The sequence below is a fragment of the Rattus rattus genome, chromosome 7 (assembly GCF_011064425.1).
Source record: "Rattus rattus isolate New Zealand chromosome 7, Rrattus_CSIRO_v1, whole genome shotgun sequence".
Taxonomy (NCBI): Eukaryota; Metazoa; Chordata; class Mammalia; order Rodentia; family Muridae; genus Rattus; species Rattus rattus.
In genome coordinates, this window is record NC_046160.1 from 32,684,069 (window position 1) to 32,709,927 (window position 25,859).

The 25,859-nt window shown below is 43.5% G+C and overlaps 1 pseudogene; it reads right to left on the reverse strand.

Annotated features, from left to right (window-relative positions):
• Positions 1 to 22,509, reverse strand: part of LOC116906029 — a 33,909-nt pseudogene extending 11,400 nt beyond the window's left edge.
• Positions 22,510 to 25,859: the final 3,350 nt, after the last annotated feature.

Genomic DNA, 25,859 nt, shown 5'->3' on the forward strand with positions numbered 1-25,859 from the left:
CAGGAACCTGGAGGCAGGAGCTGATGCAGAGGCCATAGAGGAGAAGTTTCCAGTCCATAGCTTGCTCAGCCTGCTTTCTTGTAGAACCCAGTTCCACCGACCAAGGGGTGGCACAATGGCCTGGGCCCTTTCCCGTCAATCACTAATTAAGAAAATGCCCTCCCAAGCTTGCATACAACCAAATATTGAGGGACATTTTCTTAATTAAGGTTCCTACCTCTCAGATGACCTAGCCTATGTCAAGTTGACACAAACCTATTCAGTACACTCCTTTAATCTGCTTCCTGAAGATTAAATTATTAGAGTTACTTATAGTATGGGTTCTGGGGTTTTCCCTCAGTTGTCTAGGCCTATCATCGTGTATCATGATGGAGTAAATGTGAAGAAAATCTACTTACCGCATAGCCAAGTAGCTAAGAGAAAGGAGGAATGAAACCCAACATCCTACAATCTCCTGGAAAGCCATGCCCCTAATGACATGAAGACATCCAGAGGCACCAGAGACTAAGAATTAAGCCTCTAACCCAATGGTTGTCAACCATAAAATTATTTTTGTTGCTACTTCATAACTGTAATTTTGCTACCATTATAAATTGTAATATGAATATAGGGTACCTGATATGTGACCCCTGGGAAAAGGTCATTTGACTCCCCCCAAAAGGGTGTCATGGCCCCCAAGTTGAGAACCATTGTTTTAACCTATGGGCCTTTGGGGGACATTCCAGACCCAAATAGGAGCAGCAGTCCACCCCGACAGATGTCAACGCATCTGAGACATTCATCCATCCTGAGGACACCCGTCCGTGTGACACACATGCATTGCTCCTTCAGTTGAGTTCTTAGCTCAGGAGCTAGCAGTCTGCCAGCATCTGAGGGAGGCTCACTGTTAGTTCTTAAGGAGAGCCCTGAGCACAGCAGGGTGGTGCACACCTTGGGCAGCACTTGGGTGGCAGAGGCAGGCAGATCTCTGTGAATTCAAGGCCAGCCTGGTCTATATAGAGAGTCCCATGCCAGCTAGGGCTCTGCACAGTGAGATCTATTTCAAAGAAGGAAGAGGAGGAGGAGGGAGCCTATGAATTGATACTATTTTTTCCCCAAACAACCAATCTGTCATTCTCCCTCTGGGCAGAAAAAGAAGGTAAAATGAATCTTAAAAGGATCTCTGCAGGGGTTGGGGATTTGGCTCAGTAGTAGAGCGCTTGCCTAGGAAGCTTAAGGTCCTGGGTTCGGTCCCCAGCCCCGGAAAAAAAAAAAAAGAAAAAAGAAAAAAAAAAAAAAAAAAGGATCTCTGCAGCCATATTGGCATCATGAAGAAAACCAATATAGAGATACAAGACAAAAAGATGGAAGGAGACTGAATTTACACGAATGCTCACGTATGTGCATGTGTGCATGGGAATGCACTAGTGCATGCATGTAAAATGCATGATTGAAGAAAGTGAGGCAGAAATGTGGCTTAATGAGTTTCACCCTCTTAAATAAGCTGACAATCGTGTTCACAAAAGACTTGAAGGTGGAAAGATGGTGATGTAATTGAAAATAATAGCAGGAAAGTCTGGTCTAAGGAGAGGAATTCCAGAGATGAGGGAATAATCAAACTACAGACAGCTTGGCCGAACCTGCAAACTCCACTTCCATGGGTGAAAACACGTGAAAATGCATGTTACATTACATGCAAATATAGGACTGTGTCACCTCAAGATACTTAGATATCTGAGGACTTGGGAGTCTTGGGGTTCCTCAAATCAATTTCATAGATACAGAGGGAAGTCTGCAGGAGAACCATGATCAATAAGAAAGGGGCAGAGAAGGAAGTAAAATAAGGTGAGAAAGACAACCTCCCCACGATTTAATACTTCCAGAGGGGACAGAAATGCTGGAATGCACGATGTGATGGAAACCCCAAGTACAATCATCAGGAAGGGAACGCTGTTCAGTTCTGTGTCGGATACACCTAGCGCTGTGAGTGGGCCACTCCAGTGGTGAGTTCCTGTGAGTCGCTGACTGAACTCAGGGGTTGTGAAACTTGCCAAGTCCTCAGTGCTCAGGCAGCCTCTCTAAGTGTTCTGGACGCAGAGATCTGCAGACAAATGGATCTTTGTGTCCTGTCTTCCGATATAATAGTTTATGCTGTGTGCATTGCCTAGACCACCTAGAAGAATCCAATCAGCTAGGAGAGGAGGGATTCTCTCGGCTTGTATTTCTAAGAATGCCCCCTATCGCATGGCTGTGTAACAGAGTATCACAAGCTAGGTAGATTAAAACAAAAGAGATTTATTCTGAAATCTAGAAATCCAAAATCAAGCACCTTGCTTATCCCAGTTAACTAGTATATGATCTTTCCTTGCCTGTTCCTAGTATGGAAAGCTCCAGGCATTCCTTGGTTTATGGCTAAATCATTCTAATCTCTCCTTCTGTCTTCACATAGCCAGCTTTCCCTGTGTGTCTCTTGGTCCTAATTTTCCCTTCCTTCCTGTAGATTATTCACATGTATTAAGTACTCAAACGTAGTAGTATACTTCTAGAGTACAGCATTTCAAGACATGTATACAATGCATCCAATCAGATCACAGTGATGAGCATATTGGTCATTTTCACTCTATGTGCTGGAACATCCCTTTCCACTTACAAGATATCCAAATCACATAGACAACCACAGTTGTCCTAACTACCATGGGTCATTAACATTATCTTTGCTCTTCAGGAGCCCCTATGTTCTGTGACTACCCTTATCCATCACTACCTCTCCAACATCTTTATCAGGTTCTGCCACCTATCAAGCTCTCTACTTCTGTAGGGTCAACTATTCAGCTTCCACACCCATATGGGAACATATAGTCCATGGGTTTGTCAACGTCCCTAGGGTAACAGAACGCATAAAGTCTCTCTCTCTCTCTCTCTCTCTCTCTCTCTCTCTCTCTCTCTCTCTCTCTCTGACATTTATTAGAATAAGCTACAGGCTGTGGTCCAGCTAATCCAACAATGCCCGCCTATAAATGTAAGGTCCAAGAATCCAGGAGTTGTTTAGTCCACGAGGCTGGATATCTTGTCTGGTCTCCCATATACATAGGAATCCTAAAGAAGTAGTTCTAATGCCAATGAGAAAATGGAGTTGCTAGTGAGGGTGAGAGCAAGCAGGCATCGAGAGAAACTCTTCCTTTATCTAGGTTTCCAGCAGAAGATGTAGCCCAGTCTTCATATCTCCAGAGATCTGCATTCAAGGCATGCTTTCCCACTGCAAAGATCTGGATTGCAAGTGGATCTTCCCATTTTGATGATTTAATTAAGCAAAAACCCGGCACAGGTGTGCACAGCCATTTTTGAGTTTTAGTTAACGCCAGATGTCGTCACATAGACAACTAAGAATAGCCATTGCAATCTAGTTTTTCATCCATGTGACAAATGCCTAAGAGAAGCAACTTAACGGGTAAGAGGTTATGTATTTGGCTCAGGGACAGATTAGCTAACTCCATGCTTCGGGCCAACAGGAGGCAGGAGTGTGTGATAGAGAGTTTTAGCTCATGATGGTCAGGAAGCAGAAAGCAAAGGGAGAGCATTGGGGACCAGATAAAGCCTTCAAAGCCTTTCCTTCGTGATTTACATCCTCCTACCAGGTCCCATCTCCTAATCAGCCACAAGTGCAATGGATGCATTATTCCCGTGCTGCTGTCATCTTCATCCAATCACCTTCACCGACTATTACCCAAGTCTTCCTCACACGAACCCTTTGGGAGACGCTTCATATACAAGTCACAGCACGTGAGTCTGTCCTTCTGTGCCTGACATTCATGTCAAACATCTTCCATCCCATTTGTTGTTTCAGATGACAGAATTGCATGCTTTCCCTTACCTGCTCATCTATTGCTAGTTAGATAGAGTGGATTGATATCTTGGATATAAACATATGGTGTAGCTATCTCTTTAATATACTGATTTCACTTCCTTTGGCTATCTACTCAGTACCAGGGACAAATCATATAGTCACGTCTGTTTCTGGTTTTTGAAGAGCCACCCTCCTATTTAATGTAATAGTTGTACTTCTTAACTTCCCTACAAACTGTTGGAATTCTCATTGTACCCTCAGCAGCATTTGGGGATCCCCCCCCACTTTGGTGTGGTTATTGCTATTTGTGTTTCTGAGACAGTCATTGAAAGGAATTATAAATTATACATTACTGTGGCTTAGCATTTCCATAATAGCTCATGATGTGAACACTTTTTTCTGTGTATTTGCTGCCACTTGTACATCTCTAAGACCTGTCTATCTAGGGGCTGGAACGATAACTCACAGGATAAGAGCACTAGCTGTTCTTACAAAGGACCTTGATTCTCAGAAACCACATGGCAATTCACAACCATCTAAACTCAAGTTCCAGGGGAAACTGATACCCTCTTTTGGTTTCCAAGGGTACCAGACATACACATGGTACCCAAACATACATGCAGTCAAAATGCTCATACATATAAGATAAAAAATACATATCTTTTTAAAAGTCTAATCAGGTCATTTGCCTATTTCTTTTTTAAAAATGGTTTATCTTGATCTTTCATAATTTCATGCATTTATACAATTAGTTCTGATTATATTCTCTCCAAAACACCTTTTTATTGCTGTAGCATCCCTCACTGTTACTCCTACCCCAACCAGACCTTTGATTTTGATTTATGACTAATTTTAGTTGACTAGATCCATATGTGTGAGCATTGTCAGAACTATCCATTGAAACCTAATGGAGTCACCAGGTAGTGCAGAACTGAAGGCAGTGACTCCTTCTCTCCCTGAACCTATCAGCAGTAAACACCTCAGCAGTGAGGGATGAGGCCCTCTGAGCCTTTCTTCCATCCAGGCCTGACACCAGGCTAATTCTTACACAGACCTAGTGCAGACATCCATAGCTGCTGAGCTCATGGTTGCTCACTTTTAAAATCAATTTGTTTCTTGTTGTTTTATACATTCATATTCCAGATATTATTCTCTTATCAGATGGAGGAATGGAAGACATTTTCTCTCTCTCTCTCTTTATCTTCCCCCTTTCTAGAAAGAGCTAGTCTTGCTAAATTAGGAACTGCCCTACTAAAATATGGCCTGATGTTATTAATAAAATAAAAAACTGTATTTTCAATAAGGTCATACTTATTTAGAGACAGTAAGAACTGGGGCTGTAAGATAACTTTTTGGGGAGGAGAGAGCAGTGTTAAAACCTCCTAACACTGAGTAAAAATGTCCACTGTAGGATTTGAAAGCATGTGATAGAACCATAAAGCTTGGTATCAGTCTACATTTCTGTTCAAAGTCACCCTTGGCGCACACGTAGTTTCCCAAGCTAATCCAACAATGCCTGCCTATAAACGTTGGGAAGATTAATTTTGGTTCTGACTGTGCTATGAACAGAGAAGATAAAGTTGCTTATTTAGGAACTGTCCTCTCCTCATATAGTCATTTTAGTGACACAAGTCCTCTTTCCCGAGCTTAATTCCAGCCCATCTTTGAAAAGAGGATAAGAAGCACAACCTGCTGGCTATAATGGTAGATAATTTTATTCTAAGCTATAGGTGGAATTGTGAGTTCTAGGCCAGCCTAGGCTACATAACAAGTTTAGGCCAGCCTGGGCTACATAGGGAGACTCAGTTTCTCACACACACACACAGAGAGAGAGAGAGAGAGAGAGAGAGAGAGAGAGAGAGACAGAGACAGAGAGAGACAGAGAGAGACAGAGACAGAGAGACAGAGAGACAGAGAGGACAGAGAGACGGGAGAGAAAAGAATAGAAAAAAAATAATCCACAAGCTGTTTCCTAATTTTTTACATGTTAGAGACTAGATGTTATGAAGCTATTTCACAAACACCTAATGGTCTGCCTTAGGGAGAGGTGAGATCTAGGAATGAGCCTGGACCCACCTCAGCATACAAGCCCGAGAGCTCCATGCCCAGTGCTTTGATTTGAGTGTGATTTGTCCAGCGGAACCCATGCTGGAGTTTAAGCCCTAAAGTCATAGTTAATGCTATTAAGAAGGTAGAAACTTAATCCGCCTATTGTATTTAAAGGTGGGGCCTTTGGGAAATGATTAGATTATTAGATTAAGCCACTAGGGTGGCACCCACCCACCATCCCTCCCATAAATTAATCCTAAAGGCTCCATAAAGAGAGAGGTACTCACAGAGACACACAGGTTTCCTGGTATGCGATGTTGTAGCTAGGAGAAAAAAATAATCCATTTTTCTATTGTAGCCTGCATCATGGTACTGGGCCTTCTTACCTTCAAGGCTGTGAGATCAGCTGGATGTGATGGCCTATACCTTGGATCCCAGCACTTCGGAGGCAGAGATAGGTGGATTTTTGTGATTTTGAGGCCAGCCTGATCTTACTCAAATTAACCCTAAGGATAAGTAGGCTCTAGAGATGAGTGAGTCCCTTGCACTCAGAGCTTCTCGCCTACTGCTTTCATTTGAATTTGATATGTCTTGCTGAACCCATGTTGGATTTTAAGACCCAAAGTCATAGTTAATGAGTTCCAGGCCAACCAGAGCTACATAGTGAGACACTGTCTAAAATGAAAATAAAATCATAAAAGAAGGAAGAAAAAATTGAAGTCAATAAACTCCTTTCCTTTATAAAATAGGCTGCCTGCAAATGAAAAGCAAATTAGTACACGTACTAAGCAAACCCAGATGACTACCATAGGAATCAAAAATATGCTAAGCAGGTAGAAACAGAAAAGACGTATTATCAGAAAGAATACTTGTTCTATTTCCACCCAGTCACAGGTGTGAGTGCAACAACATCTTATGAGTTTTGCCTCACCACTGGAGGGGATACAGTCACAGGTTTTACCATGGCAGCAGGGAAGTACAGTTAGGAAACTTCCCATCCTTACATCCTGTCAGAACCGGAAACTGAGGCCAGGGAGGAAACAAGACAAGGCCGTAAGCTTCACATCCCTGTGAGCTACTTTCTGCAGCAGAGTTTCGTCTCCTCAGAGTTTGACATCATCAAACAGCTCCATCAGTTGACAACGAAATGCTCAAATACCTGACGAGCTTGTTGAGGGATATTTCACATCCAACCTGAAACTCTCCCAAGTGGTGTTCACCTTCTGGGCCATCCAGGACCATTTCTGCCCTCACCTTTTGAAAATGTTCTTTTCTTTCATTATTATTTAAAGACTTTTATTTTTTTTTAATTATGTGAAGGTATCTGTGTCTGTGTGAAAATATAGGCGTGTAAATGCGTACAGCTGCCAGTGGATGCCACAAGAGGGCGTGAGATCCCCTGGACCTGGAGTTACAGGCTGTTGTAAACTGCCACACATGGGTGCTGGAAAGCACACTTATAAGTCCTGTGCAAGAGCAGTACTTGCTCTTAACCACGCCCCTTCCCCGAAATGTCTCTTCTTACAGTTTGCTGGTTGACTGCTTGTGTTTGAGCTTCTGATAGTCCCCTCAGAAAACAAGGTCCCCTTTTCCCATTGCATGTTTCCTCCACTCATTAGTTCTCATTATGTCCATGTGCCACATGGGCTAGGGCACAGCTAAAGGGTCTAGTACCAACATTATACACAGTACAGCCCACGGCTTGAGTCATTCATCCCCACCTCCTGAGAATAGATTGAAAATGCAAATTTTTACACTTTAGTAAGTCTTTTCAGGACTTCGTTTATTTCTCCATATGCCATGAACTAAAATAACCTAGAATTGTTGGAAGGTTAAAGAAAAGAATGGCAAAAGCTCCAGAAATGGGCCTGGTCTTCATTCCTTTATTCCCTCGGTCTGTCACTAACATTTACTGAACACCCACTGCACACTGGACTATTTTCAATTAAATACTAAAATGAAAAGAACCAGCCATTTTCTTGCTTTTTTTGGAATTTACATTCTTTTGGGAAGAAAACAGACTGAAGAAGCAGGAATATGGACTGGCTAGAAAGAAAGGAACAGATATAATCTCATTAGGGTTCTGAGACAAAATATGCAGGGGATCCTTTACTTAGTCAGTCAGGGAGCCACTCTGAGAGGTTTGCGTGGTTCAGAAGGATCAGGAACACCCAACCTTGGGCAAGACCAGTGCAGTCTAGGATCAGGTTTAAGATGGGCATGCACCACATGGACCAATGGGGCAATGGCATGGCAAGTTCTCAGTTGAAAGAGGTGGAAAGGGTAATAAGACGGACAGAGGCATGACCATGTAGGTCTTCGCGATCACCATAGTGACTAGATTTTCTCTTAGCTGTGGTGGGTCTTAAACAAGGATGTGATGTCAGATTGTTCTGGGTTGTCTGGAGTCAGGATCAGGGGTTGGGGTCAGGGAGTAGGGGGATGCTATAAGGCTGTACTGTCTCCTGCTACCTCCATTTACTCACACTTCTGTAATGAGGTCCCATAGGCTGGGAATCTTGTAAACATTTATTTCTCATAGTTCTGAAAGGCAGGAGAGTCTAAGATCAACAACTCATTGGTTGATTCTGTATCTAATCAGAACCTATTTCCTGGGTCACAAGCAATACTGTCTTTCCATTTTCTCACCTGGGGTTGGTAGGCAAAGTGGTCTCTGATCTCTCAGGTAAAGGCATGAATGGCACTTGTGAGGGCTTTTCTTCACAGTCTAATCAGTCCTGGATGTGGCTGCTGCTAAGAGCATCCCCTTGGGAGTTAGGATTCAGCATGTGATGGAGAATGAATATACTCATTCAAACAACAATCCTTGTGTAAGAGAAGTAGGCGCACCATCAAGAGGGGAGATGCAAAGATGTAATGGGGCTGGAAATTAAGGAGGAGTGAAAGTTCAGGTTAGAGCCTGGGACATAGCCGTTCACAGTTTCAATAACAATACTCTTCAACCAACCAAAGAGATTTTGTAAAGCTGCGCACGATAGTGCACACCTGTGATCCTACCATTTGGTAGGCAGAGGCTGAAAGATCATGAGTTCAAAGCTAACCTGGACTACATAGCAAGACTTTGCCTCAAAAGCACAGTAACAGTAACAATGATAACAATAAAGACTTTATGAAGTGAACTGTGACACTGATGGGACCTAATAACCATCCTGATCATGTAGATGCACATTGAGCTTTAAGAAATGCAAGTTGCCTTCACAAGGTTTCTTTCACATTAACCATACAGTGAGGCACAGGGCCATGCATGGTCCTGCAATTCTAGCCTTTGAGAGGTTAAGGCAGGAGAGCTGCCATAGCTGTGAGGTTAGCCTGGGCTCCACAGTGAGTTCCAGGCTAGCCTGGGCTATAGAGTTAAACCTTTTAGGGAAGAAAAAAAAATCCACAGAAGAATAATTCTGGACGTTCCTATTGTGATAAGCATGTCAGCTCACACATTAATCATGCACCTCACAAGAATCTTGTGTTTTACATTTCTACAGTTCTAGAACCTACTACTTATGTATTCACCTCCAACATTAACTAGCAATCCATTTTCTCTGAGCATTGACTGACCCTCTTAACTTTCTGTTTGGTGCCATACACCCAGTTCACTGCCAGATCACATGGGAGCACAGGGTGTCTGCAGAATCTATGTCTTGTGAAAGTGGAGAATAGGTCACCTTTTCATTAGATAGAGATGAAATGTTAAACCAGAATCTTTCCTTTCCTCCAGAGAACTGTACCATTTCTACACAGAAGGAGTGACATCTCTGTTGGGCAAAGCTCTGGGCCAAGAATCAGAAAACTAGAAGGCCTTTTCTACCACAGACCGTGTGCTCTCACCTCTGGTCCTCACACTCCCGATTCACTAATACTACAGCACTTCATCTGTGCAACCCCACAGCCGTGTAAAGATCACCTGAGCTTTCAAATCTATAAAGTACTTTGAAAATGGGGTCGGGTTGAACTGAAGAAAGGGATTGTTTACCTTGCCCGCAGCCGGTATCTGACAGCACCCGCCCTGAGACATGGTTTTATACTGTTAGCACAGGCTTGGAGATGAAGCAGAACACCTGTGACTTCCTGCCAACACCCTCTCAGAACAGTGCCACTGGGCTAGACCAGCTCTAGGGAACCCCCCACACACACACCCAAGAGGCAAGCTCTAGGGGTGCCAGGCTCTACTCACCATGGCCCCCTCTCAAGGTTTTGTGATTAAGACGTTCGGAGTGTGAAAAGTAATCACCTTAATTGTTGAAAACCCTCAAAGATTCCAAACTTGTAAATCATGAAAGGCCACTGTTTAGTGGGCTGGAATGCTTTTGAAAAAGGCCAGCGATCAGAGATTGGCCTCGTTAATAACCACAGTAAAACTTGCTCTTGAAGCTCAAAGACACAGCTAATTAGGGCAGAAAAATTCAACCTCAAATTAAGAGAGAGAGAGAGAGAGAGAGAGAGAGAGAGAGAGAGAGAGAGAGAGAGTGTTTCTGAAGTGTAAACGCTTTCTCCCTGAGAAGTATGTCTAAGTAGATTTTGGATGCGTTCCAAAACCCACTGTAAGACAAAGCCAAGACTGCAGAAATGTCAGGGTGGGGTTAATCAGCTGCAGAGCATCTGTGTGTCCATCTGTCCAGGAAAAGGAATCAGTGTCCTTACCTCAAGGATTTCTTAATACTGAACTTTTAAAAGGAGACTTTAGGAAAACGAAAATTCTTCCACATTGCATTTTTTTTTTTAAACTAGTAACACATGGCCCAGCCCCGTTGGTATTTGTGAATTTATTGAGCATGGCTACATGTTGCGGATAATGAGATTTAAATCGGAGAGTCTACTGGGCCCTCCCTGAAAGAAGTTGGTACCTGTGGCCCACCACTGCCTGGTACAGCCAAGAATCCCAACATATGTCTAGGTTTATCAAAAAGAGATTTTCTTCCCCAAAGTAAAGGTCGGCTGTGGGCTCGGAATTTGCCAGTTACAGAGATTAGACAGAGGTGTAAAGCTGTCTTATCCGGTGACTTGAGGACTGGCCCAGCAGCCCACAAGTGTTCTTGCCTCTGTAACATTGCTCAAAGATTGGATCTAGGAACGAACCATGTCAGCAGAGTCAAAAAAAATTGAGAAAAGAACACAGCTCAATAGGGTGATCCATGATCCTCTGTTGCACAACAGAAGGAGCCTAAGTGTCCAACTGATTGATAATAAAAAAAATTAATAAACAATGGGCAGGCAAGATGGCTCAGCATGCAAGGGCACTTGCCACCAAGCTGGATGACTTGAGTTAGCAGCCTGGAACCCGTGTGGTAGGAAGAGAGAAATGACTCTTACAAGTTTGCCTCTGACGTCTATAAAATGCACGCACACACACACACACATACACACACACTTTTTTTAATAGTGGGGCTGGAGAGATGGTTCAGTAGCTAAAAATGCTTGCTGCTCCTATACAGAGTATCCAGGTTCAGTTTCTAGCACCTGCATAGCAGTGCAGTCATTTGTAGCTCCAGTTTCAGGGGTGCTCACATTCTCTCATAGACTCAGGGACATTAGGCATATGGTGCACGTACACATATGAAAGCAAAACACCTACACACTAAACTAAAAAGGCATAACAATGACGGGTTATGACTTCAGATCTGCTCTGAGCCCAGTCCAGGGTGGGCTGACTATAGATAAGTATCTGAAACCCAGATCACTTTAGGGCAGTGCTACGGGATGAGTGCCCTCTGAGGAGAGTCAGACCTGAGCAGGGCACTCAAGGAGGAAGCAATATGAAAGGGATTGGTCGGGCTCAGAAACTCTGGCTCTGTGTGTTTCAGGATGACCAGGGCTCTAACACTGAAAAGGGACAAAAGATGCTCCACAGAGCAGCAGTCTTACCCTGAAGCTGGTCACAAATATAGGCTCGGGTTCCATCCAGACCTGAAGAACAGATTTTCAGCAAAGAAAAAAGTTCAGGTGACTTGCATGCTCCAGGCTAGACCAAACATAGACTAGGCTAAAACACAATAGGATTTCGTTTCAGAATGTGACCTAGACAGTTACACGGAAGGAGGCAGAGACAGCTGTGTCTCAGGAGCGAAATCCCCACAACTTGTGTAGCCAAAACTACAAGACTCTCTCTGCCTGTGTCTTCCTACTGTACTGCTCCATTCTATGGGATGAGGAGGGAACAAATGAAAGCATTTTAGATCCGAGGACCCATTTTTTATGATAGAGATAGTTCTCTAATATTTGGGTTTTTTTTTTAAGATTTATTTATTTCATGTATGTGAATACACTGCTGCTGTCTTCAGACACACCAGAAGAGGGCATCAGATCTCATTACAGATGGTTGCGAGCCACCATGTGGTTGCGGGGATTTGAACTCAGGACCTCTGGAAGAGCAGTCAGTGCTCTTAACCCCTCTGAGCATCTCTCCAGCCCTCTAATATTTGTTTTAAGACAAGATCTCATATGTCCCAGGTTGGCCTTGAACTAGCTATAGCTATATATGCATTATTTATTTATATGTATTATATATTATTTATCATATGCTAAATATGCATTATCTGCTATGTATATGCTAGAGGTAGCTATGCTATAGTAGATATGTTGGTATTTACATAGTAGTGTGTGGAATTGATCCCAGGGCCTCACACTTGCTAAGCAAGCTCTCAACCACTGAGCCACAGTCCCCGATAAACCATAAACCCTCTGACGGTGGGAGTGTGAATGCCTTGCTCCCCCACCATTTTCAGTACCGCGTGACTGACACAAAGGAAGTGCTTAATAAGAGTCTGTTGAATGAATGTGTAAATATTAACATTCCTATGCCCGATATGGATCTTTCTGGAGCTAATTTAAACTTTTATGTTTTCAATTAGAGTTACAATCCCCAGTGATCCCCATCTCTTGCTATTTACACCTCACTCTCTGGTGCAGGGTTGATTTGTGCGGACAACGGAAGACGGCTGAAGTGGAAGCTGGAGGCTGAAGTTTCTGTTCCTTTCTGTTGCGCTGTTCTTCTTATTCTTGGTCACTAACTCTGAGGAAAGTTATGGCATGAGTAGCTCCAAAGAAACAGCCACCTACTGAAGATCTGGGGTCTCCTTCCAACAACCTGTAAGAGAGCTTTAGAAGTGATCGCCCTGGTGGGGGATTTAGCTCCGCGGAAGGGGGCTTAAAAAGTAACCCCAAGCCCTGGGGTTCGGCCCCCCCCCCCAAAAAAAAAAAACAAAAAAAAAAAAAAAAAAAAAAAGAAGTGATCGCCCTAAGAGCCTTCTTAGCCAGCAGAGATGGAGGAGGACCTGTTGCGCTTCAATCTGTGACAGATCCTGAATCCGAGACGCAACCAATTCCTGACACTCAAGACTGTGGACAAAGATGAACAATGGGTGTTTAAACTGCTGGGTTTAGGAGTGATTCCACCGAGGTTTGTAAGAGGAACAAAAGCAACACAGTGAATATTAGAAGAGTGGTTTGTTAGATTGGCTGAGTAGTCAAAAACAAAAACAAAAAAACAAAAACAAACAAACAAACAAAAAAGCTTTTCCCACACTGAGAGTCTGGGAATCCAGGAACTTCAAATTCTGGTATGATACTGAAGAGCAGAAGAGTTGCTGGTCCTTGGTGCATACTGGAGACCAAGAGAATCCGAATTCTCACATGAGAGAAGGAATACAGCAGCAACTGGTTAAATCAACTCAAAAGAGGGTAGGCAAGCTCGCTGGTGAGACAGGAAGTCAAGTAGGCAAAAAGCAAATGCTTTCTCCCCAAACTTCCTTTTATCTTAACTGCCACCAAATAGTCCACATTTAGGATGGGTTTGTCCACTTCTGCTAACCCTATCAAGAACATCCTCCACGGCGGTACCCTGCTGCTTGTCTCTTAATTGATTCCAGAACTGATCAAGCCGAAGACCAAGATCAACCAGCATACACATCAGCAGACAAGTTTTACACTGCCACCGAATAATTTCTATATCTCTGTGGTGGTTTTTGAGGTCTTGGCTCAAAGGATGGAAGGAGGCCTCCATCCTCGCTCCGTGTGCAGGTAACAGGTAAAGAAGCGGCTGAGAGACTTTGTACATGTTCTCTTGCCTCGAAGAGGACTGATCTGTTTCCTTAGCAAGTTTCACCGACAACCTTCTCCTGTGGCCCTGAGAGAGATACTTCTAGACAATATGAAATGAAGCTGGGTTTTCTCGGCCTCTGATGTTCTTGTCATATCTGTGAAGACAACAAAGGTTTACACTAACTTGCTTAGAAATTGCATCACACTGTCAGTTCACTGTAATCATATGATTGACAACAAATAAAGTCAATTGGTTCCTTTCATAAAATCTACTATTAATCCAGGTAACACCACATAACTCAAAAATAAGAAAACAAAAAAACAAAACAAACAAACAAACAAACTCAGAACAAGTTCCCTTGGGGGGATGTCTGCATGTCTCAGTCACCTGGGACAATGTTTTTATAATTGAACAAAAAAAAAAATCTTCACACAAATGTAGTAATAGATACCTGTATTTAAAATAATTTAAAATGTACTTAAAATACAATTTTATGGGTAGCGTTAAAGATGAGAGACAGGCGTGGTGGTGCACACCTTTGATCTCAGCTCTCCGGAGACAGAGGCAGGTGGATTTCTGTGTGTTTGAGGCCAGGCTGGTCTACAAAGCGAGTTCCAGGACAGCCAGAGTTACACAGAAAAACCTGTCTGGAAAAACAAAAAGAAAAACAAACACCTCAGTTTCTCTCAGTAGCTTTCAGTACACCACACTAAAAGCTAAAAAGCAAGGAGCCCCAACAGCAGATTCAAATGCAAATGAAGCTATTCCTAGGTCTCCTCAAGTGTCAAAATCCACTAATTTCTCATTTTTTCTCTTGGACGTTATTCTCTGTCTGTAGCCTTTGGATCTGATTGTCCCCTGGGTTTTTACTTCAATGTCTATGTGACTTTCCCATAGACATGTGGATCATCAGCTGTGTCAAAATTCCCTCATTGCCTTTAGAGCCATTCAATCTACAGATCTTTTCAGTGGAACATTTCAAACACTCCCCCCACCACCACCACCACCAAATGGAGATGATAGATTTCACTCCATCTATTCTAGCCCAATACTTTAGTCTCTATCAATTTTTAATGAAATATTTCAGACATGTTTAACAATATAAATGATGATATCATGACTGCCCATCTTGTTGTAGACTCTGTTCAGAAGGAACATGCTTGGGTTCTCACTGGGGTACTGTAGACGGCCTCCTCTGTAGCCTGCCTCTGTCCTAAAAGGAAGCCATGTTTGGAACACACTTGTAATCCCAGAAAATTTCTTTCCCACCCTCTTCCCATATAATATTGTTTTAATTTACTTTCTGTTGCATTGATAAAAAACTGAACAACAATCAATGTTGGGAGGAAAGGGTTTATTTAGTTTACAGATTACAGTCCATCACCAAAGGAAGTTAAGGCAGGAACTCCAGATGAAACCTAGAGACAGGAACTGAAACGGAGACCATGGAGGAACACTGCATGCTCGCTCGCTCTAGCTTGCTCAGCTACCTTTCTTATACTTTACCAGGCCCAACTGCTCTGAGATGATAGCCCCAAATTGTCCTCAGACTTGAATTACCAAGAAATTGCCCTACAAATAGTGCATGATGGCTCATGCCTTTAATCCCAGTACTCTAGAGATAGAGACTAGACAAATCCCTTAGTTCAAGGCCAGCCTTGTCTACAAAAGTGAGTTCCAGAACAGCCCTGACTATACAGAGAAATCTAGTTTTTAACAAATAAAACAAGACAAAACAAAAATAAAGCAAAAGAAAACAAAACAAGAAGGGAGAAAAAGAAAGAAAAAAATGTCTTACAGATATACCCACAGGCCAATCTGACGGGATTAATTCCTCAACTGTGTCAAGTTGACAAAAACCAGCCAGTAGGAAAAACTAGCCCCAAACCATGCATTTACAATGTAAAATCTGCACTTGCAGCTCAGAAAAGAGAGACCACGAGTCAGAGGACCAGGAAGTCTGCTGTGAGATTGTGTCTCCTAAGAATGGCCGGGAAGTTGCAGGTAACAATAGGGTTACCCAAACAAGACCCAAACAAGGAGCTCGAGGCACGCTGACATACAAGGAGGAAAACTCAGTGTCCCACACCTAGACAAGGAACAATAGCCAAATGATGACTCTGAGAGACAGAGAATTAGTCTCTCCAAGACTGATCCTCCTAATTGGTTAGCCAACAAAAATTGCTCAGCTTGAAATCATGTACATACAGGCAGCACAAAATGGACAATGTAGGTTTTATTTATACATGTGTATGTTTGTGTGTGTAACAATAACCATCAAAGCAAAAAGGGGCATCAGTTTGAGAATGGGTAAGGGGCTAGGGAAACGAAAAGGAAAGAGAAAGGGGAAATTATGTGAATATAATTTAATTATTTTAAAAAAGAAACCTAACCAGGATATATATCATGTGTATGGTTTTCAACTTCATTTGAATAATTTCAGATCCTGCCTTTCCTTTGAGGCTTTTATTTCACTCAAAACTGTTTCCATGTTGATACATATAGCTATAAATTATTCATTGTATCCATTCTATAATAGCCCCAAATCTGTCTAGATATGTGACTTCCTTGTTTTCTACTTCAGAAATATAAACACTTGTGTCTTAGGGTTTCTATTGTTGTTTCTATTGACAAAACTCTATGAACAAAAGCAATTTAGAAAGAAATCAGTTTATCTCAGTTTATAACACTCAGGTCTCCTTCAATCTCTGAGGAAAGTTGGGACAGGAATTCAAACTAAGAAACTGGAGGGAAACCAGGAAAGAATGCTGCTTACTGTCATGCTCCCCATGGCTTGCTCAGACTTCTGTCTTACAGCACTAGGATCACCAGCCCACATGAATCTACTAATTAAGAAAATGTCCCTCAGACTTGCCTACATCCCAATCTTCTGGAGGCACTTCTTCAATTGAGGTTCCCTCCCCTTTGATGACTCTAGCTGTCTCAAGTTGACATAAAAACTAGCCAGTATAACCACCATTTCCATTCTTACACATGTGCTCAAGAGACAACTGTTGTGTCGTAGGTCATGCTCATTTTTTATTGCAGCAGTTTGTTCCTTGAACTGATTCACTGAATGACAGGATGTAGTATAGGAGAGCATCCTGGAGCCCTACACCCTCATTTGGGGTCAACCGAGGTCAGGATTAATTATTAGCCAACTCAGTGGCTGTGAAAGTTTCCTATTCAACTCTCATTTGTCTTTAATCTTTGTCTTGTCACCTCCCCTAATCTCATGGTGCATTAATTAGAATGACTTCTCACCACACAGGACAAATCATTCAGTGCACACGAAATATGGGAGATCTAGTGATACGTGAGCTTCAGACCTGGCCAGAAAGGTCCTACACTAGACCAAGAGCTTCCATCTTCCATTCTCTGCCACCTCCAGCTCTTGTCAACTTGTCTTCTCAGAACAGCAAAGTTCCTGAAAGTTTCTGCCCTATAACCCTGCAGACTACCAGAGGCAAGAGGTCAGGGAACTTTGCCCAGGAACACCTGACCACACTTTATTCCTTTTGTAACATAATGGTTAGAATTGCTTTTATTCCTCTGACTAACACTATGACTGAAGGGAAACTGAGTGTTCATAGTTTTTTGTTGTTGTTGTTTTGTTTTGTTTTTGAAAAATTGGACCTCGGGGATAGAATGCTCCACTCCCCTAAGCACATGAGAGGGCAAACACCCTACCCTAACAAATTTAAGGCCCTAGTTTCAAGGGGAAATGAGGACATAATGGCTCTTGGACAGCAAAGACAAGTGCCAACTGCAGGTAGCAAGGTCCTTTGAGGCTGACTTCCAGAAACTTCCTTCTTTCTGCAGATGGAGTTCTGGTCACAGATGAGAAGAGCAGTAGATTTCTCTGCATTCTGACCCAGAGGACTTTTACCGCTCTTCCTTTTCAAGGTGAAGCTCCATGACTCCATGGAATTTTCTCATTCTCAGTTTGTGGAGGGAAGGATGGTTTTCTGTCTGCAATTGCTCTGTATGTGTGTGCATGTGTATGTACTTGTGCAAGAGCAGATTGTGTGTGTGTGTGTATTTCTACATGAGTAAATGCATGCTTGTGAACGCATGTGTTCATTCATATGGAGGCCAACCTCAGATGTTGTTCCTCAGGCACTCACTATCCACATTTTCTTCAGATAGGGCCTCACTGGCCTACAGCTCACCAAGCAGGTTATGCTGACTGGCCAGTGAGTCCCAGAGAGCCACCCATTTCTGCCTCCCCATGATTATGCACATGTACCACCATGCCTGGCTTTTATACATGCGTTCCGGGGCTGGCTGTAGGTCTGATGCTTGTGAGACAAGTACTCTGGTAACTGAACTCCCTCCCCAGCCCTTGTACCCACTGCTCTCAAGTGAAGAGAGACTTCTTTTCCTAAAACTCTTTCTTTATCTCATATTCCAGACCAACACTGGGAACCATTTAGTGAGAAAGTAAGGGAATCCAATGTCCATTTAACGTGGGCTTTTACAGCTATGAGAGTTCCCTTCCTTGTGGACAGCACCTCTTTTACCTTAGAATACACTGCTTATAACTATGACCAAAGGGTCAGCTCTTTCCAAGCTGTTATTCCCTAGTCTCAGTTTACCTACATTCTTCCAGCATGACAATGCCTGACCTACAAATGTGTTGAAACACTTCTTTTTCTCTTCCTGAACATTGGTAAATTCGCTACAGAAATGAACACACTTGCCAAGGAAGCAATTTTTTGACTTCTTTTTCTATTTTTCTTTGAGACAGTTTTACTATGTTTATTATTGACTTCAAAGATTTTTTTCCCTTTTCTTTTATTAAAAAAAATTTTTTTTGAGACAAAGTCTCACTGTGTAGCCCTGACTATCCTGGAACATACTGTGTAGACCAGACTGGCGTCAAACTCAAAAATCCACCTGCCTCTGCTTCCCAGTTGCTGGCAATAAAGCTGTGTCACCACATCCAGTAATTAATTTTGAGAGGGGATGTTAAATTTCTAGAGCCCAAAGAAGGAATAAAATTTGAGGTCTGGGCTGGAGAGATGTTCCAGCAGTTAGGAGTGTACACTGCTCTGGTAGAGGAACTAAGTTTGGTTTCCGGTACCTTTACCAAACAGCTTACAACCTCACGTAACTGCAACTCCAGGGGACCCAATGCCTCTGGGCTCCATCGGCACCTGCACTCACATGTACATACTCACGTATAGACACACAATTAAAAGTGAAAATCTAAAACTATTCTAAAAGATTTCAGGAAAAAAAGAAGGAAGGAAGGGAGAGAGGGAGGGAGGAAGGGAAGGAGAGAAGAAAAGGAGGGAAAGAGAAGAGAAAAGGAGGGAGGGAAAGAAGGGAGAAAATGAGGGAGGGAGGGAAAGAAGGAAGGAAAGAAAGGAAGGAAGGGAAGTAGGGAGGAAAGGAGGGAGGGAGGAAGAGAAAAGAGGGAGGGAGGAAAGGGAGGGGGGAGGGAGGAAGGAAGGAAGGAAGGAAAGAAGGAAGGGAGGAAGGAAGGAAGGAAGGAAGGAAGGGAGGAAGGGAGGGAGGAAAGAAGGAAGGGAGGAAGGGAAGGGAGGAAGGAAGGAAGGAAGGAAGGAAGGGAGGAAAGAAGGAAGGAAGGGAGGAAAGGAGGGAAAAAGGAAGGAAGGAAGGAAGGAAGGAAGGAAGGGAGGAAGGGAAGGGGGAGGGAGGAAGGAAGGGAAGGAGGAGGGGAGAGAGGAGGGAGGAAGGAGGGAGGGAAGGGAGGAAGGGGGGGGGGGAAGGAAGGAAGGGAGGAAGGGAGGGAGGGAGGAAGGAAGGAAGGGAGGAAGGAAGGAAGGGAGGGAGGAAGGAAGGGAAGGAAGGAAGGGAGGGAGGAAGGAAGGAAGGAAGGAAGGAAGGAAGGAAGGAAGGGAGGGAGGAAGGGAGGAAGGAAGGGAGGGAGGAAGGAAGGAGGAAGGGAGGAAGGAAGGAAGGAAGGAAGGAAGGAAGGAAGGGAGGAGGAAGGAAGGAGGGAAGGAGGGAAGGGAGGGAAGGAGGGAAGGAGGGAAGGAGGGAAGGAGGGAAGGAGGGAAGGAAGGAAGGGAAGGAAAAAAAGGAAGGAGGGAAGGAAGGGAAGAAGGGAGGAAGGAAGGAAGGAAGGAAGGAAGGAAGGAAGGAAGGAAGGAAGGAAGGAAGGAGGAAAGAAGGAAGGGGAGGAAAGAAGGAAGGAGGAAGGAAGGAAGGAAAGAAGGAAGGAAGGAAAGAAGGAAGGAAAGAAGGAAGGAAGGAAGGAAGAAAAGAAGGAAAGAAGACGGAAGGAAGGAAGGGAGGAAGGAGGAAAGGCCCCGGGGCCGGCACCAAACAACAAAAAAAAAAAAAAAAAAAAAAAAAAAAAAAAAAAGAAAGGAAGGAAGGAAGGAAGGAAGGAAGGAAGGAAGGGAAGAAGAAAGGAAGGAAGGGAGGGAGGGAGGAAGGAAGGGAGGGAGGAAGGGAGGAAGGGAGGGAGGAGGAAGGAAGGGAGGGGGAGGAAGGGAGGAAGGGAGGAAGGAAGGAAGGAAGGTTGGCTCAGACAATAGACTTGCTATTAGTCCTTCTGAAGGAAGGGAGGGAAAGAAAGAGGGAGGAAAGAAGGGAACAAAGGAAGGAAGGAAAGAAGGAAGGAAGGAAGGGACAGGCAATAGACATGCTATTGGTCCTTCTATCCTCTGAGACCCAAACCAAAGAGCCTTTAAAACTGAGACCAGAGACCAAATGTTTTCCTGGGCACTGACTCATTACTCATCAGTCACATCAGTGATTAAATATTTAAGTGCCAAGGAGTCTGTGATTAAATATTAATTCCCAGCCAGTCTGCTATGAAATATTTAAGGACTGGTAAGTCTGAAGCATGTGGCTTTCAGCCCAGGATAAAAAAGAGCCCATCAAAAGCAGGATACTGGATGATGGAGCAGATGCAGGAGGATGAATTGGTGAGGAAGGAAGTGGGCCAGGCTGAAGCTCACCCAGAGGCTCTGGCTATTCAACAGAGCATCTGTGGACAGTCACTTGGGGCTTCTTGACGTAAGTACACTAACCCGAGATGAGGAATGAAGACATGGACGTATTAGCATTTTAGAGATGGGAAGACTAAGACTCAGAAAAGTGGAGGGAATCCACCTAGGCTTCAAATCCAGCAAAAGGAGGCATTGAGATTTGGGGGGCTGGAGAGATGGCTCAGTTGGTAAAGTGGACTCGAGTTTGGACACTCAGTGTGTGTGTGTGTGTGTGTGTGTGTGTGTGTGTGTTTAGTATATTCAGATGTAGAATTGTGTTCTTTCCAGTACTAGAGAAATGGAGACAAAGGGTCTCTGCAGCGTGCTGGCCAGCCAATAAACCCAACAGGTGAGCTTCAGCTGCAATGAAGAACATTGACCTTTGACTCAGGAACTGAAAAAAAAATTATTGAGGATGACATTTCAAGTTGACCTGTAGATGCACATGACACTACACACACACACACACAGAGACACACACACACACACACACAGAGAGAGAGAGAGAGAGAGAGAGAGAGAGAGACAGACAGAGACAGACAGAGACAGAGAGACAGAGAGAGTCAGAGGGAGATAGACAGACACAGAGACAGACAGACTGATTTAACCTTTGTTAAAGGATTGTTTTCTTTTCATCCTCAGGAACACCATGGACAAAGAGTATTTGTCTACCTCTTGTATCTACAAGAAATCATGTACTTTAGAATTTTAAACGTTGGAAATTTTAGATGGGCACTGAAAAAGAAAGAGAGTGAGTGGGCATTTGTGGACTAGAATGAGTGGTGTCTGTGTATTGTAAGGACAGAAAGGGTGATGTCTGAAGCTTAGAATGCTTCTCTCGCTGCCAAATCCTTCCAGATGATGTCTCAGTTGGCTCTCCATACAGATAAAAGGCATCTTCTCAACCAGAAGTAAGGATGGCCACCCTTCCAGCTGCCACTTTGTTTCTGCTGCTACCACAGCATCCATAGGCACCTGATGACCCCGTTCTCTCCTGTTTGAGCAAAGCAGGATCCTCCAGTCCCTTTCCTTTTTGAGAGGTCTCCTAATGATGACACCTATTGGCAAAGAAGTATATCCCTGATGCCCAGAAGACCTAAGATATATAATTTGTAGAGATCTAACTCCAGGAGATTTTTTTTTTCACAGTCCACAGAGGCTTTTTATTTATGCTTTACGTTTAAAAAGAAGAATCCCAGGATCTTCCCTCCTGTACATTTCGTCTTGCCTCTTCATGGTCCATGATGCCAGCCGAGGTTGTCAGCACAATAAAACCAAACTGCTGTGATGGGAGCACATTGTTCTGCCACTTCTCTAGGTCTTTGAGTTGAGCATCAAATCTAGGGCTTATAACTCCACACTTGTTCAACCTTCCTGTGAAGTTCACAACAATCTTCCCAGCTCTGTACTCATCAATGATCTCGAATTCACCAATGTATCCATGCTTCATCATCACAGTTAGTAACCAAATGATGACTTTGGAACACGGCCTGATGAGGACCTAGCATTTGCCTCTCTTCTCCACATTGTTGATGTTCTTGAGAGCATCTGCCAGAACATTCATTCTCACCATGGTGATGGCGAGAGAAGATGGCAAAAAGAGGAATATTTTTTTTAAGATGAGGATCATACAGTGTTTTGAGATATCTGAGGAAAATGGCTCCTGCCTCATTCTTTTCTCCTTAATCTACTGTGATGTGAACAGCCTCCTCACCATACTTCTGCCAGTATGAACTAATCTACCCAACATGCCTTCCAAGCATCATGGAATGAACCTGTCCAACTGTGAGCTCAAGGTTAGCAAAGCAAAGCTTGACCTCCTTTTCTCATTCTCTTCTTTTTGCCATAACACAGGTCCTTCTTAATTTCAGAACATTTTCTGCAGTCTTCTCTTAAAATATGAGTGGTAAGCTACTGCATATGCTTTAGTCAACCCTGAAACAAACAAACAAACCAAAACATCTGATAGATAGGTGGAGGTCTGGGGGCTTCAAATTTGTTTCTAGTTCTCAGATTATTCCAAAGGAAAGTTCGGAAGGAGAGCAACTTAGGTGGCATCATGGGAAACTGAACTTAACAATGCTCAGAGATCATGAAGACAGCTTAGCCAGCCCGTTGGGGACTTGTCTAAGTTGGCTCAGGCTGGACCACCACAAGACTTTCAAACTGGAGAACCTGTCCAAGTTGGCTCAGGCTAGACCACAATAGGTCCCTTTCATCACACTGGCCTCCCAAGGTTCTCCCCATGCTCTATGCCTGGCAAGCTCCTTTTTCAAGAGAAATTTAACATTGCTGTTCATTGTTCCTTAATATATTCCTTTCATCTCTCTAGTGAAGAAAACCATAAAGAGAATAATTCATCTCACATAGTTTGGAGTTTATACAGCAGTTTTAAAAATATCCATTTTCTCCATTGATCCCTGAAAGAACTCTATTGACTAGAAAGGCAAGGCGGTTCTTGTAGCTCTGAATGCGGAAGGCATACCAAAGCAGAACTTGCTCGAGGGCAAACAGTGGTTTATCTGCCCTTTAGGAAATTACCAGAACATTTTTGCTGACTCAGCTATCAAATGGAGAGGGGGAAAGGTGTGGATCTGAAATGTCCCTACAGGCTTGTGATTTGAATACTTGCTCCCTAGGTGATCATACTCTTTTGCCATGAGGTAGAACCTGTAGGAGGTAGACCTAGCTGGTATGACAAGTTACTGGTTGAGAGGTGGGGTGCGTGTGTTATGTGTGTGGAGGTTGTAGACTGGCCCCTGGTTCCTGCCTGTTCTGTGCTTCTCAGTCTGCTGTGATGTGAATAGCCTCTTCCTGCTACCAGGAACTCTGCCATGTGTTCCTCACCATGATGGACTGAAACCATGAGTTTCCCTTGCTTCTGTACAGTATGAGGGTCACAGTGATATCAAAGTACCTATCAAGGAGTTATAGTCATCGTCCACTAAAAATCAGGGCTGAGGAAGTATATCGTTGAGATTCAACAAGAAGCAAACTCAGGCAAAAGACAAATGAAGATGGGTAGGACGATAGAACCTGAAAGAAAGGCATTGGTTTCTTAGCATATAAAGTAAAAGCAGCACTCGGACCACCCATTTTAAGGTCTCACAGAACAAGGATTCTAATTATGCTGCTTCTAAAATTGGCCGATCATGCCTGCACAGTTGGGAACTGACAGGGTTCTGGAGGCTCAAGGCCAGTGACCGTGCTTAGCGCTCGGTCCTGGAGAAAGGTCTTCCCCTTGTCACCTTCTGTTACTCCACTCCCTCAGGAACCTGTTGTGTTACTCTCAAATCTCATGCTCTCCCCTGTATCTGTCCCTTTGACACTCCCCATCCATCCCCATATCAAAATGGAGAGTTCCTGTTCCCCATTCCTATCCAGGGTGACATTCCAGGCCAGCTACCACCAGGTCATTTCTCTTTCCCCTGACTGGGGCTTGCTTTGTGCTGACTCCACTACAGGGCTTGTTTTGAGACAAGGGGGAAGATGTGCAGTCTATTACCCTTATAAACCAGCTCCTTTCTTCCTCTCCCTGCCATTTAAAAGGGCCTTTCTATTCGAATGAACAAGAAAAGGAGCTCTAAGAGGGGAATTAACATCGCCCCCATTATATTGTCCAATTAACGCTTGTCCCGTCAAAGACTGAGTAGGAAGCCCGGAGCTCCGTCAATGAGAACTTTTAATCCCTCAGGTAAATGCAAAGTCGCATTGAACACGATCAAAGGGCAGATCTCAATGTATTCTCTCCCCTCCCCCTCCCCCATCATGTATGGGACTGTATGTGGCTGCCGAGTTCTGGTTTGAATTAGTTTCAACCTTCCTTTGTGGCCGGTTGGGTGAAAGTGTCGGGGGATGCTTAGAGAGACATTTGAACCCTCACACCAAGGCTCTCAGTTCCCTTCTACACAAAGACATCAACACAGACAGGCTGAAATAATGTCGACCTCACCATCTTCTTTTCTAAAACTCTATTTCCTCCCTGCAGGTACTAGGCCAGGCACCATTATTAACAAAGTAAATTATGCAAATAACTAATCCCTTTGAGGGATGGAATTTGGGGGGTCAGTTTCCTCATTCTATAGAATGCTGGTGTGCATTGAGATCTGACCCATGAGAAAGTGAGGGACACAAAATAGGGACTTAAGCTGGAGGGCAGGGACTCTACAACCATTTTTTTCTAGTCCCTCCTGCTGGGCCTAACACTTCCTTTCACATAGTAGGTGCCTAAAACTTACTTGCAAAAGACAGCGTCCAGAAGTGTGAAGTGTGATTTCTCTGGGGATTTGTTTAAGACTCAGACCACTTAAAAGTTTCAAATTCAATTAGTAAGATTAAAAAAAAAAGCAATATAGGCAAAAAGTAGGAGTGGCATTATAAATTGAATTGAAGCCCAGGGTAGGTTAATCTAGAAAAATTCATGCTGGAGGCTCCTGTCCACTTACTATGGATGCTTTATAAGACTGAAGAGGAGCTTCCTGGCTGCCAGGGGAAAAGAGAAATGTGACCAATAGCAAAACCTGTACTGTGCAGAGAATGGCTATTAGTACATACACTTAAAACCAATAATACAATTTAATGACTATGACAACACTAAGGGACATCTATTAAACAGTGGGGTGCCGCTCTTTTCATCTTGGGTACTCTGCCTGAGAAATGGCTTCATAAAATTATGCAGAATGAGGATCAAGTGAGATCCTAAGCCCCTGGGATGAGCCTCAATCAAGGTTTGTAGAGCAGGCTCTTCTGCAAAAGAAAGCAACATGTTCCTTCTGGAGGCTGATGCCATCAGTGGATGTCAGGGGATTGGCTTACAGCTCAGTTGCTGTGGGAACCTCTATATGCCCACACCACATCTACAGTCTGAACACATTGCTCTAGCTAGACCTGGTTGTCCTAGGAAGCTTTGACTCAGACCCACTGTGCCCAAGAGAACAGATGAGTAAATGAACAATGAACCAATCAC